We start from the raw sequence: 14,224 nt of genomic DNA on the forward strand, positions 1-14,224 counted from the left end.
GAATTCTATAAAAATGATTTCTCTCTCATTGCCCAATTCTTAAGAGGGAAAAGGGAAACAGACTATGGAGAGTTCAGTTGAAATACACAGGCCAGTTTGGAAACTGGGCGTTTGGGAATTAACAAGAAGATTCTTTTGGGTTTGATTTTGTTTTCTTTTTGTTTCTGTTTTTAGGCAAGCTGCTCTTCAGTTGTCGGGGGTAACCATTCTCACTTTGGGAAAGAGAGTGAACTGTAAACTTTCTGAGAGATCAGTTTTATGAGGACTCTGAGGGAATCACACTGAGCATGAACAGGTGGTGGTTAAGTGGGAAATAAGAGAGCAGAAGCAATAATTAACTGACATACTGTCTTATTGCAGCAGAAGTAGACACTTAGATAAATATCTACACTTGGCTCTCAAATCTAGGATGTCTTGATGGGAAGTGAGGAATGCACACATAATGAAATCAAGTTGCATTGTGAATTTACAAGTCCCTGTTCTATCGCCATTTACCCAGGACAAGGAAATGCAGTTTTGTTAAGTGACTTTTAATTATTACACTTTTCTTTGCGCAAATCCTCCAATGAGAGGAGAAACCAGCTACGTTGCTTAGAGACGAAACTTAAGTGGTTTATTACGTCCTTCACTAGTTCTCAGCTGAAATTGTGCTGGTGAACCACAATCATCTGGGAGAATTTAGAACAAATTTACAAGCCTGGTCCCTCCCTTGAAGATTTTGATTGAATAAACCTAGTAAGGCCTGGATATGGATAGTTAGAAAGATTTCCTTGAGATTTTGATACAACCCTTGATTGAGAACTATTGAATGGGTACGTGTAATGAGTGTAAATCCACAGGTCTCAAAATTATGGCATCTTTAGAAAGTGGGAGTCTAATACATGCTACTTACTTCCAGGCTCTCCTTTCCAACCATATAAACCTGATTTTATCCAGGCCTTCTTCTGTGATTGACAAGTTAAAAGGAGTATTATTGGCAATACCTGTTATCTTGAAGAATAACTCTATTTTCTTTCCAACCACTGATCACTGATTGGCACTCAGTCTTAGAGATGTGCTTACGGTGAGTGATTTAACATGCAGAGCCCTTTAAGTATTTTGCAAATTTTGCTACCATCCATGTCATTACATCAACACGTTTTCCCAGATTCCAGTAATAGTAATTCATTAACTTTCTTTTTGTTAAAGATGTGTGATGGAATCTTGCAATATATCTGTTAGAGTCACTGAGCACTGGTGCAATCAAAATGGCAGTTTTTTTTTATTGCAATATAGTTGATTTACAGTGTTGTGTTAGTTTCTTGTTTACAGCAAAGTGATTCAGATATATATATATATTAAAATATATATATTTAATTTTTCACTCTGTTTTCCACTTTGTTTATTACAGGATATTGAACACTGATCTGTACCCTATTCAGTAAGACCTTGTTGTTTATCTATTATATGTATGGTAGTTTGTATTTTCTAACACCAAACTTCTAATTTACCCCTCATCCAACCCCTTTCCCCTTGGTAACCTTCAGTTTGTTTTCTGTATCTGTTAGCAGGTTTCTCTGTTGTGAATAAGTTTGTTGATAACATACTTTCGATTCCACACTTTAAGTGATATCCCATGGGATCTGTCTTTCTCTTTTGAACTTACCTCACTCAGTATAATAATCTCTAGGTCCATCCGTGTTGCTGCAAAAGGCATTAATTCACTCATCTTATGGCTGAGTAGTATTTCAATGTATATGAAGGTACCAAGGAAGATGGCAATTATAAACATCAAAACCCACGAAGTTACTAACAGATTGGAATTGTTTTAATAATTTACTTTCAGCTGTCTTATTAACTAATTATCCATTTGACTAACAATAAGGGAGATTGAGATACAGGTTGTAGTTTAAGTAGGCAATGGAAAGATTCTCAAAGTGGGTATTTTTGAGTCTTAGTAGCAATTTTTATGACATGTTTGAGCCCAGTTTTTTTCTTTAGATATATGATACTAAAGAAAGGAAAGGTTTTAAGTCCAAATATTTGCTATATACCCAACCTTGGAAGCACAACAAATATAAAAACACAATTGGGCTGCAGGCTAAGCTCGGCTCCTGGATATGTTCAGGTTGCTTCCACAGATTGAGTCAACATTTAAAATTTAGGCAACTCATGCAGAAATTTGCATTTTGGACCTCTTCAAATAGTCAAATTTGGTCCCCCTGTTACACAGGCTACTCTGTGGTCTGCCCTACAAGATTTACCCCTTCTCAGTGGGGCTAGTGTTCTCCAGTTTGCTGTCCTCACCTGGGACCTTCACTTACATGTGTCACCTACTTTGCCTCTGGAAGCATTTGAGTTTACAATTCCTGTTTTATAGTATATTTTAATAAGTATTTCCAGATTTTAAAGACAGTCTATGTTAATTTACAATCTATTTCATTTCATGGAATAATCTCTTAAGAATGGGATTGAGATTTTAAAATTAGAATTTATAAGTTACTTAAAAATATTTTTTCTTTACATGTACATGTAAATAATCATATTCCCATTGGAACGTCTGTAAACCTGAGGAGGTTGGGCGTGGCTGTAGTTGGATATATTATGCAGATTGCAGACAGTATGGCATCATTCTCCCCAGCATGTTTCCTTAAAAATGCAATTGATTCAGTAGCTACATGGTTCTCTGTGGAGTCGTGTTGAGAGTGTTCAGAGGAGTATTGGAGCAATAAAGTAACTACAGACGACCTGGTAGACACTGTGATGGAAACAAAAATCTTGGAACCTGTAAATGTTTGAAGTGAGTTTTAGAGAATGACTTCACAGGTAATCTTTTGAAGAAGTCAAGGCGGATTCTTTTAAAGAGTGGGAACACAAAGGGCTGAGGAGGAAGGGGCTAATTTTTATATAGTTTATATGATATGTTTAAGTTCAGATACTGCTATAAGTTTTTACATTCAGTTTTCAAATATGTAAATTAGAATTTATTAACAGTTTTTGCTGTTTCACAATGTGGCCTCACTTTTTCTTCCTGTAAGTGAAAACAAAGGGCAAATGGTAGAATCTTTAGTAAAGACAGACATATATACATTCAGTTGATAAACTGGAAAGTTACAATCGTTTATATTCTCTTTAAAAAAACAAAATCTTAGTGTTCCTCTAGAGTAGCAACAGTCAGAAAGGTTAAATTAATAGGAGGATTAACTTAGAATGAACACCTCATCAGTTAGTTAGACAATTATTCTGACTGGGTGTCACAAAGAACAATGTGTAGCAGAATTCATCTTGCTTTAGAATAGTGACTGATGTCATTTGCAACCTGAGTTTTTTGATCATATGATTTTCTATTTAGGTATTTCATTTTAGTTTTGTTAGTATGAATTTATGTTAAACATAAATTGAGGAATGCTATGTCATTAAATTCTCACTTTTGTATTTTCCCAGCCAAATGTTTTCTTTAGTATGTAATTAAGAACATCATTGTATCCTACGTGTCATATTACTGCATAGGACACTTCTGTTAATTTTCCAGAATCACCTAATGAAACAAGTGTCTCTAAGTTCCTTTATTCAAATTATTTTCCGTTACACATTTTTACCAGGTATTGTATAGAGAGAGTATCCAGTAGAAGTTAATTTTATTCTTTCTTCCTTTCTTTGTTTTTCTTTTCTTTCTTCCTTTCTTTGTTTTTCTCTTTCTTTCTTTCTTCCTTTCTTTCTTCCTTTCTTTCTTTCTTTCTTTCTTTCTTTCTTTCTTTCTTTCTTTCTTTCTTTCTTTCTTTCTTTCTTTCTTTCTTTCTTTCTTTCTTTCTTTCTTTCTTTCTTTCTTTCTCCTCCTCCTTCTCCTTCTCTTTCTTCTCCTTCTTGTTTCTTCCTCCTTCTCCTTCTCCTTCTCCTTCTTCTCCTTCTTCTTCTTCTTCTTCTTCTTCTTCTTCTTCTTCTTCTTCTTCTTCTTCTTCTTCTTCTTCTTCTTCTTCTTCTTCTTCTTCTTCTTCTTCTTCTTCTTCTTCTTCTTCTTCTTCTTCTTCTTCTTCTTCTTCTTCTTCTTCTTCTTCTTCTTCTTCTTCTTCTTCTAGTTTTCCATGTGTCTCATTCTGTTTCACTCCTCATCATTTTGCTCAGGCTGCCCATTCTTGAATCTCCTTCATATCCCCCTCTGCACTGCGTCTGTATTTTAAGACACATCCTGGTCTTCTTAGCATTCCCAGAACTATGCAGATGCAACAGTCTTGTCTCCTTAGTGCCCATATTCTGTATCCATTTACTTGAGATGTAGAGCCATTGAATGACACTTTCTATGCTGATTTTTTTTGTGTGTCTCTGCCTCTGACTCTAGAGCACAATCTGTCTTTTATTTATAAGGCCAGTTTCTCCCAGGATGGTGCCTATGACTTGATAGATACAGTAAATATTTGTTTTCTTACTGACTGTTTGAATGACCTAGTGTATGAGTAGGATATTTTCTGAAGTTGGGTTGTTGTTTTATTTTGTTTCATTTTTATAGAAATCAGCCTCTGAGCCAGAAATTTGGAAACAAGATTAATTATAAAAAAAAATCTTGTGTGTATATGTGGGCATGAGACTGTGGAAAGTGCTCCACAGGAGCCAACAGATTATAACAAATTGACTTCTGTTGATGGAGCACACAAAAATGACACATTCTCTGAGTTAGTGAACATCAATGGAAATTGCAGTGGTTTTTTCTATGTTTTAATTCTACTATGGGAGACTGTAAGGGCTTCTGAGCAGTGGGGCCAAGATTATGCATTTCTAACAAGTTTTAAGATGACACATTTTTGCTGGTCATCAGACCACACTCAGAGTAGCAAGAGGGGAGGCTTGTGTTTAGAGAAATCTTAGAAGAAAAGCAAGGGGAGATTTCAAGATACAACCACATTAAGGAAAAGCATGATTTTGTTTTTTCTTTCTGAGCATGTTTATAGCCAGAGGGAGGCAAAGAGTTGAAGTAGAAATGACAGGTGTAAGATACTGCCATGAAGCAGAGAGGAAAATGGAGTGGTGGGAAACGTCCATCAAAAGAATATAAAAGGGGAAAGATTAAGACCACAGATCTAGAGGTACCTTTGAAGAGGGAAGGATACAGTGAAAGGAATGAAGGAGGAAAAAATTGGAGCTAATTAGGTACTTTTGGAATTGATGAGGAACCTTGAGAGAACTCCTTTTTGATGATGTCAGTATATTTGCAGTGAAGCAAGATTAGATCATTTCCACTCCAGAGAATTCTAGAAGCAGGGGGTGTGGTCAAATTAGTGTAAACCACATCCACTCCTCATAACTATTAGGCATCATAGATATATGTTGCATTGGAATTTGTTATTCAAATGAATTTATTTCAATATGGAAGCAATCACTTCTTTTAAGGACAGTTTTTTTTTTTGATAAAATATCTGTTTCACACAAAGTGTTTTAAACATTAGCATGATATATACCAAACCAATGTAATTTTAGGAACAGTAGAAATTAATAGCGATTGTTCCCTAAAAGCTAAAATTGTTGTTTTCAGTCAATACTAAGCTGATTTTGAAATATAAATGGCTTTTAATAGCTAATAATTCTGTGGCTATTAAATTTATTTATTTCCTTTTTTATAATCATATTTCAGTATTTAAAACTATATATATATTATTTCTTATGAGTGTCTTATATATCTTCTTTCATGAGTAGATCGAGAAACTTTAAGCTGACAGCTGAGACCACATCCACTCCACCAGTAAAGGCCCCTCACTGCTCCAGCTTTGCCACCAGGCTCCACCAATACCAATTCAACATGGAAGATGATGTTGCTGTGCTTGTGGTTGACAATGGCTCTGGCATGTGCAAGGCCGGCTTTGCAGGTCACGATGTACCCCATGCCACCTTCCCATCCATCGTGGGGCACCCCTAGTACCAGAGCATCTTGGTGGGCATGGAACAGAAGGACTTCTATGTGGGTGATAAGGCCCAGAACAAGAGAAGCATCTTGAACCTCAAGTACCCCATAGAGCATGGCATCATCACCAACTGGGACGACATGGAGAACATTTGGCAGCACACCTTCTACATTGAGCTGCGTGTGGCCCCCGAAGAGCACCCCATCCTGCTGACCGAGGCCCCCCTGAACCCCAAGGCCAATCGTGATAAGATGACCCAGATCATGTACGAGGCCTTCAACACCCCAGCCATGTACTTGGCCATCGATGCCGTGTTGCCCCTGTACGCCTCTGGCCACACCACTGGCATCGTGGTGAGCTCTGGTGATGGGGTCACTCACACTGTGCCCACCTATGAAGGGCACGCCCTCACCCATGCAATACTGAGTCTGCACATGGCTGGCTGGGACCTGACGGACTTCCTCATCAAGATCCTCAGAGAGTGTGGCTACAGCTTCAGCACCATGGCCCAGAGGGAAATTGTGCGTGACATCAAGGAGAAGCTCTGCTATGTTGCCCTGGACTTGGAGCAGGAGATGGCCACTGCCGCCTCCAGCTCCTCCCTGGAGAAGAGCTACGAGCTGCCTGATGGTCAGGTCATCACCATTGGCAGGGAGCGCTTCTGCTGCCCCGAGGCTCTCTGCCAGCCTGCCTTCCTGGGTGTGGTAGCCTGTGACATCCACGAGACTACCTTCAACTCCATCATGAAGTGTGACATTGACATCCGCAAGGACCTCTGCTCCAACACAGTGCTGTGTGGTGGGACCACCATGTATCCTGGCTTCACCGACAGGATGCAGAAGGAGATCAATGCCCTGGCTCCCAGCACGGTGAAGGTCAAGATCATCGCCCCCCCTGAGTGCAGGTACTCTGTGTGGTTGGGAGGCTCCATCCTGGCCTCACTGCCCATCTTCCAGCAGATGTGGATCAGCAAGGATGAGTATGAAGAGTCTGGGCCCTCCATCGTCCACCACAAGTGCTTCTAGGTGGACTGAGTTACCTCCCACTGTTGACAAAACTGTACTTGGTGCACAATATAAGATGAGATTTGCATGGCTTTATTTGGTTTTGCATTTTCATTTCTTTCTTTTTTCTTTTTCTTCATCCTTGACTCAGGATTTAAAAATTGGAATATTCAAGGTGATAGCATTCAGTTGGATTGAGCATCCCCAAAGTTTTACAAAGTGGCTGATGACTTTATATACTTAATTTTATGTATATAGTCTTTATGGCCTTTATCTCATTATAAAATTTAAAATATTGCTCGAAACTATAATAATTTTAATTAAACCTTATCCTAGGAATTAAATTTAAAAGTTTTCCTGAATAATACTTGCTTTATCCATTTTTATACCTTCCGTACATAATAAAAAATTATATCAAGTATTGAATCATATGCTAAAGCAGTTGAAATTGTGAACAATATAGAAATAATGGCCACTGATTTAGATTCATAGAAGGTGTAATCATTTCCAGTGGTTCAAAATTTGAAGTTTCCTATTACTGGGCATTAATGCCAAGATGATAGATTTCTTCTGTCTTGTGATCGCTATGTAATTGACTTCAGAATTTACAATGAAGGAGAGAAGGGGGTCATAGAGTCAACCCAATGGCCGATTAAGAGAATCACCCCTTCCAAGTTTGGACCATTGTTGTTAGGGAACAAACAGTAACTTTCTGCTTTACTTGACTTCAGGCTAGGAAATTTGTAAATATTATGAAAAATTATTTGATTCACTCTCATTAGTGGGCACTAGATATAACTGAATGGAAGTAGACAATACATAGTGATATATAACACTATCATAGTATATAATTTGTAGTAAAATTTAGGAATACGTTCCTCTTTCTGGTTTAGGTTAATTGATATTGGCTCCTAGTAATTTAGAGTTTGCCCATTTTTCTGTTATTAATCCTTAAAAAAAACTTTTCATGCACTGGGGGACACTCACTCTTTAAGGAATTTGATGTGAAATATTTTTTAATGAGGAAGTCTTTGTAACATTAAAACTCACCTCCTCATTATTTATTGGTAGATTTCAGATGTATGAATTGTTTAGTTGAAACAAACAATGACAAAGTTAGATCAGTGAGTTCAAGTTTTTCTCCTACGTTAGTCTAAGGCAAGTTGCCTTTCAATTCTTAGTTTGTGAGTAGCTAAGCTTAGGTTAAGACGTTTGTTAACTTTTAATTATTTCCTAACTTTTCTTTTCCTGTACCTGATTTCTTTTTTGTTTTACAAATATATGCCCTGACAGAAAAAACATCTGAAAATCAAATCAAGCAAATTATCTTCCAGTATTGCATCTTCAAAAACTGCCTCAAGAACCAGGAGTGAATAAGGAACATGATAGAGAGGACACGTCTGTTTATTCAGGGTGTTGCTGTGTGGAAAATTATGAGGACATGTGGCTCAAACATTGCAAATTAGAGTGGGGAAATAATAAAAAACTCATCACAAATGAGGTAACATGGAAAATAGGGTAATACCTTCCAATCTAACACATAATATACTTGATTGTGTAGAAGAAGATACATTGGAAGCCTCTGTCTCTGCAGTATTCCAGGCATCTCCTGAACACAAAGAGCCAAGTGTGAAAAAGTTTTTTCCATCTTACTCCAACCCCAAGTCCCCAAAATACACTTGCCAGTTGTCTTCAAAACTTCTTTTCAAAGAAAATAAATTAGACTATGAACCTGAAACGGACACAGAACCTGCTTTTCACCAAAAATGAGGAAAATTTTATAATGATATAGAAAATAAAAAGTAAGGGACCCAGTAGCTGCATTTGAAGTGAAAGATGACCAAGAGTTTGATATGCAAATGATACAAAATAGGAACCAAAATACCACTAACTGCAAATCAGCCATGGGACTCACACACCTCAGTGTAGTGATCAAAAAAACTTTTGGGATTGTGGCTTGCGCACATGATTCAAACAAAAAAAATTCATGATATTTCTGCTGTTTGAAATACTTATAAGAAAACCAAACCAATACAAACAGGTTCCAGAAGCCACTCCTTGTAGATAGCTGCGGTGCTAGTAAGTCTAAAATTATGGACCCTGAATTAGAATATATGAGTTCTTCTCCATCGAATCGTAATAGTACATTCAAAGTATATCTAAATGAAGAACTACAGCATTATGTGCAAAAGTTTAAGTGTTAGTTATGCGGCTTACAAATAGAAAAAGAAAATTCAGCTTCAAAGATAGGTGGAGGTTCATATGCTTCCACTTTGATTTTTCTCATTATCAATGATCTGATCCATTCTGGTCCATATCTGATCTGATTTTCTGTTTGTGAAAATAGCCTATGTATTTAGTGGGGTCATCTAAATATGTAATTGCATAGAAATAGATGGTTTCTGCCATCTAAATAATTAGAAATTGGGGAAATATTTTCCTATTTTTTGTTTGTTTCTTAATCAAGCTAAGTCCCTCTGTCATTCGTTCATATGAACAGGGAAAGTAATTTAGCTGGCTAGCATGTGACTTTCTGAGCCTGAATAAACACTAATGAAATTGCTTAAGAAATGTAACAAACTCATTTTTTTCCCAAATCTATGAGCTTAAATATAAATTGGATTTCTATGGAATGAGAAAAAAGTGGTGACTGAGAGAAGGCATAGAAACACATATTCTCACTAAACTGATCTGTTTGATGTGCTTTAGTGAGTGCAGGCTAATCTGCTTTACTAAACAATTGGCCCTTTGAATTCCATCACGGCCACTTTGAGATATTTGTAAAAATAAATACATGTGCTCCCATCTATTTTTTTAACTTTTTTATTGCATTATAATCATTTTATAATGTATCAATTTCCAGTGCAGAGCACAATTTTTCAGTTATAAATGAACCTACATATATTCATTGTCACATTCTTTTTCATTGTGAGCTAAAAGAAGATCTTGTATATAATTCCCTGTGCTTTACACGATAATCTTGTTATCTATTCTATATACACCTGCCAGTATCTACAAATTTCAAACTCCCAGCCTATCCCTTCCCACCCCATCCCACCTGGCAACCACAAGTTTGTATTCTATGTCTATGAGTCTGTTCCTGTTCTGTATTTATGTTCATTTGTCTTTTTTCTTCTTTCTTTCTTTCTTTCTTTCTTTCTTTCTTTCTTTCTTTCTTTCTTTCTTTCTTTCTTTCTTTCTTCCTTCCTTTCTTTCTTCTTTCTTTCTTTCTTTCTTTCTTTCTTTCTTTCTTTCTTTCTTTCTTTCTTTCTTTCTTTCTTTCTTTCTTTCTTTCTTTCTTCTTTAGATTCCACATATAAGCAATCTCATATTGTATTTTTCTTTCTCTTTCTGGCTTACTTCATTCAGAATGACATTCTCCACAGACATCCATGTTGCTGCAGATGGTGTTATGTTGTCATTTTTATGGCTGAATAGTATTCCATTGTATAAATATACCACCTCTTCTTTATCCAGTAATATGCTGATGGACATTTAGGCTGTTTCCATGTCTGGGTTATTGTAAATAGTGCTGCTATGAACATTGGGGTGCAGGTGTATTTTTGAAGTAGGATTCCTTCTGTATATAAGCCCAGGAGTGGGATTCCTGGGTCACATGGAAAGCCTATTTCTAGCCTTTTGAGGAATCTCCATACTGGTTTCCACAGTGGCTTCACCAAACTTCATTCCCACCAGCAGTGAAGGAGGGTTCCCCTTTCTCCACAGCCTCTCCAGGATTTGTCATTTGTGGACATTTGAATGATGACCATTCTGACTGGTGTGCCTTCAGGAACTTTGAAGCTGGTTCATCAAAAGTCTTATGATGAACTCTGGATATATGGGCTGAGAAAATTTGAACAGAAAATTCCAGTTACAACTTTTAACAAGTTCAAACCACCCATAAAAGTTATGACTATATTTCAGTTTTGGTCCCATCTGTGTTTCACCTCTATTAAAGTAGAAATGCTGAGGAAGTGCACTATCTCCTCTTTGAATGCCTCTTCTTAGAGCTAGTTTTCCAGTTGGTCGAAACAACACATGAGGAAATAACTACTAATCAGTTATAATAATAGTCACTTTGACTGCATTGACTGTGATTAAAAAGAGGAAACTTTTTATTACATTTAAGAAAACACAAAATCATCTTTTTCTTCATATATTGTAAGTTCAAATTGCAATTCATATAACCCAACACTAAATTGGAGAAGATACAGCTGGTTTTCTGGTAAGTTGGCTCAGCTACCATAAGGCACAACCGATATTTACAATCTATGTTCCTTTGTTTAGAAGGGAGACACTCTGAATGGCATTAGATAAAATGTTCTGAGTGTAGATTTTAACAGGTTTGGTGTGTGTTTTCTATCTTCACTCCACTTTCACTTTGAACTGACTTCTCCAGATAGCGAGCCTACCTTCAGGTCCTACTCAGCCTTCCTTTCATCATGCTTTTCTGTCTTGCATCCCAGACCCTCAGAGGTTTTCTCTCAGTGGAGTGATGGGATTCAGCCTGTAAACCAAAGCACGTTATTGAGTAGAAGCATGCAGACTTGCCAGCTGTCCATCAGAAAACCTAGAGCCATGGCATTCACAGAGGGAAATTCATGTTTTCTTAAACAGAGAGGAGTGCATTTTCTGTTTGTCTGTTGAGAAAGTACTTGTCTCAGTAAACATGGGGATGAAGAGAATAGAAACTGACTATGGCTTTCAGTTTTAGTGGCAGATGGAGATGCATGGACCAATTTCAGATTGTGGAGCTTGGAGTTAAATGTCTTCTTTGGCACCCCTTTGAGTAGAAACTACTTTTTCTGTCTCTGGATGACACATTAGACCTCAGAAAATACCTATGACCCCAAGGCATTGCCATATTTCTAATGAGATTTTAACTTACATTGACCATCTGAAAAGATTCCTTCACAATGCCTTTCCAGCTGCTCAGCTACAAAAAAATAGATGAGTCACTTTACTAACAAGGGTATTTCCTTAACAGCATGAATTGTGTGGAAAGGGTGGAGGGAGGTGGCGATGAAAAATGAAACTTGATTGCTTCTGTTTGAAATAACTGTCTGATTAAAAAAACAGAAACAATAACACCACCAACAAAGAGGAAAGCGTCCTCTACCTCCAAAACAACACAATGGTTTTCACTTTGGATCGACCATTTCCTTTGAAATGAAAAAAAAAAAAAAATGAAGCAGTGACACCATGGGTGGCCGTAGCTCAAGATGCATTCAACCTGTAACTTCTGATTACTCAGAAATTCACAGAAAGTAAACCCAGATAAGATTAAGAAAGGCTCCAGGGACTAACAATTGGGAGAATATTTACTTGTACCAAATAGTTGACTGAATAATGAATAACTATTAGCTTAAATTACAATAAACACAGTTATTTAACTGACATGTAACAATTGCATTTTTCTTTTTTATCCTCCCGAGCAGCCTCTGAGCAGCATCTTCATAGTACCTCATAAAAGGATGACTATGATTCCTTTATCTGAATAGCAGATGTGTTTTTGCTTGTTTGTTTGTTTGTTTGTTTTTAATTTTAGCAATTTTTTGATCATTTCTTTTGTTTTCTGAGATGATGCTTGTTATAATAGAAGTACAGACACTCACAAATACATTTTCCCGTGTTTGGGCAGAAGTAAAGGTTTGCTTTATCTAGAAATATTTAAGTCTTTTAAAATAAAATGATATTTTTAGACACAGAAGACCAGGTTCTAACTCAGAATTAAGTTTCCTAATCACTGATCACCTTCACCGTCCTCTCCACCTGTGTCCTCTAGGGGTAACTGTGTTTATATTAAGGTTTATCAAGTTACATCAGTTGACACATTAAATTTTTTCTTTTTTTCTTAGAATAGCCCAATAAAGAATAAATTTGTACTCAGAAAACCACCTTGGACTTTTAGGAAGCAAATCTTTAAAAGATGGACAGGACTTTCTAGAACTGAATTTTTTTATACATACAAGAGCAGGACTGGGCAAAAGGACATATTTGGAGAGAAATGCAGTATAAAGGGGGCATTCATGAGCAGGGTTTAGGATGTTAGCTTTATGGAGAGTAGACAGAACCTGTAGAAAGGCTTATTTTTATCTTGTAGGTGTATCTAAGGTAACAGTTTGCAATATTGCTCTGGAATCTTTTACGCCTTAAATTATTCTCTCTTCCTTCCATCCAATTCAGGGAAGAGGTATGAAAAAGCAGAAAGTAGGAAGAGCTTGCTCATCTTTTGGGCTTTTTAATTATTAGCTTATCTATTTGATTTTCAAAAGCCCCACAGAGAAGAGAGCAATGGCAGATTGAACAAAATATTTGACCCAAAGCAGCAGGCAGAGTGGGACTGAGCCCCATACAGCTTCAGGGATGTGTCAGTCTGGAGGGAGAAAGCAATACAGCATGCAAAGGCCCCGGTGTGATAGTGGCTGGGGCCTCGGCCGTCACCAATAATGGTGAGAGACGGCAAGATCTCTGAGTGAACACGGCTATGTGGGTGTCTGAGGAGATGGGATTCATAGATCAGCTCAGAGAGGAGTCACTTGCCCCAGCACAGTGCTGACAGCAGAGGTGAGCCAGGGGCTTAGAAGGACGCACGTGCATTAGCGCCGAGAGGGTCTCTGCTGCTACCTGTATGGGCGAGTGCTTGAGGATCAGAGAGTTCCCACTCCTGAATCCCAAGGCACCCCCCAAGGCCCCAGAAGGAGATGGAGAACTATGAATGGGACTGAGCTTGTTTCCCACTACCTTTGTGGGTAAGGTGAGTCTCGATAAAAATTAAGTTGAGTTTTATGCTGCACAGGATTGTCTGCTTGTGGCTTAATTGAATTTCTTGGCTGAGCATCATAACTGTTAATAGGGTCAAAAAGAACAAGGACTCTAAATTTGGGCTGAGGATACAAGGAGTGGTGTTGACAAGGGAGAACAGGGAAGGAAAAAGTCATCCTTCCATAAAGTGGTAGGTACTGGAACCATCCTATCCTGTACTCTGGGGCTAGCAGACCCCATGAGCTGACTGCATAGGAGACTGAAAAGTTTGAGCAATCATTGCTTCAGTCAGTGCTGGAAGGCTGAGCCTCTCCCTGAGGGCACAAGATGAGTGCAGTTCCTTGAAAATCAGCTGGGTAGCATTGAGACCACTGAGACAGTCACAGCAGGAGACTAGCATTGACAACTATACTGTGGGACCAGTTGTCCACTGTGTTGCGGCAGGATGCAAATGAAGTGGTTATTTGAGACAATGAATCTCTGCAGGCTTATGTGTGGAAGGCTGTAAAATGTTTTCATTTGTGTAAACTGCAATGATTCTGGAAAAAAAAACAATACAGGGAAATGAGGCACATCAAGAGGGAG

The 14,224-nt window shown here is 37.7% G+C and overlaps 1 pseudogene; it reads left to right on the forward strand.

The window, feature by feature from the left end:
- Positions 1 to 5,752: 5,752 nt before the first annotated feature.
- Positions 5,753 to 6,895, forward strand: LOC140691692 (actin, cytoplasmic 1 pseudogene; annotated as a pseudogene).
- Positions 6,896 to 14,224: the final 7,329 nt, after the last annotated feature.

This window comes from Vicugna pacos, chromosome 36 (genome assembly GCF_048564905.1).
Source record: "Vicugna pacos chromosome 36, VicPac4, whole genome shotgun sequence".
Classification (NCBI taxonomy): Eukaryota; Metazoa; Chordata; class Mammalia; order Artiodactyla; family Camelidae; genus Vicugna; species Vicugna pacos.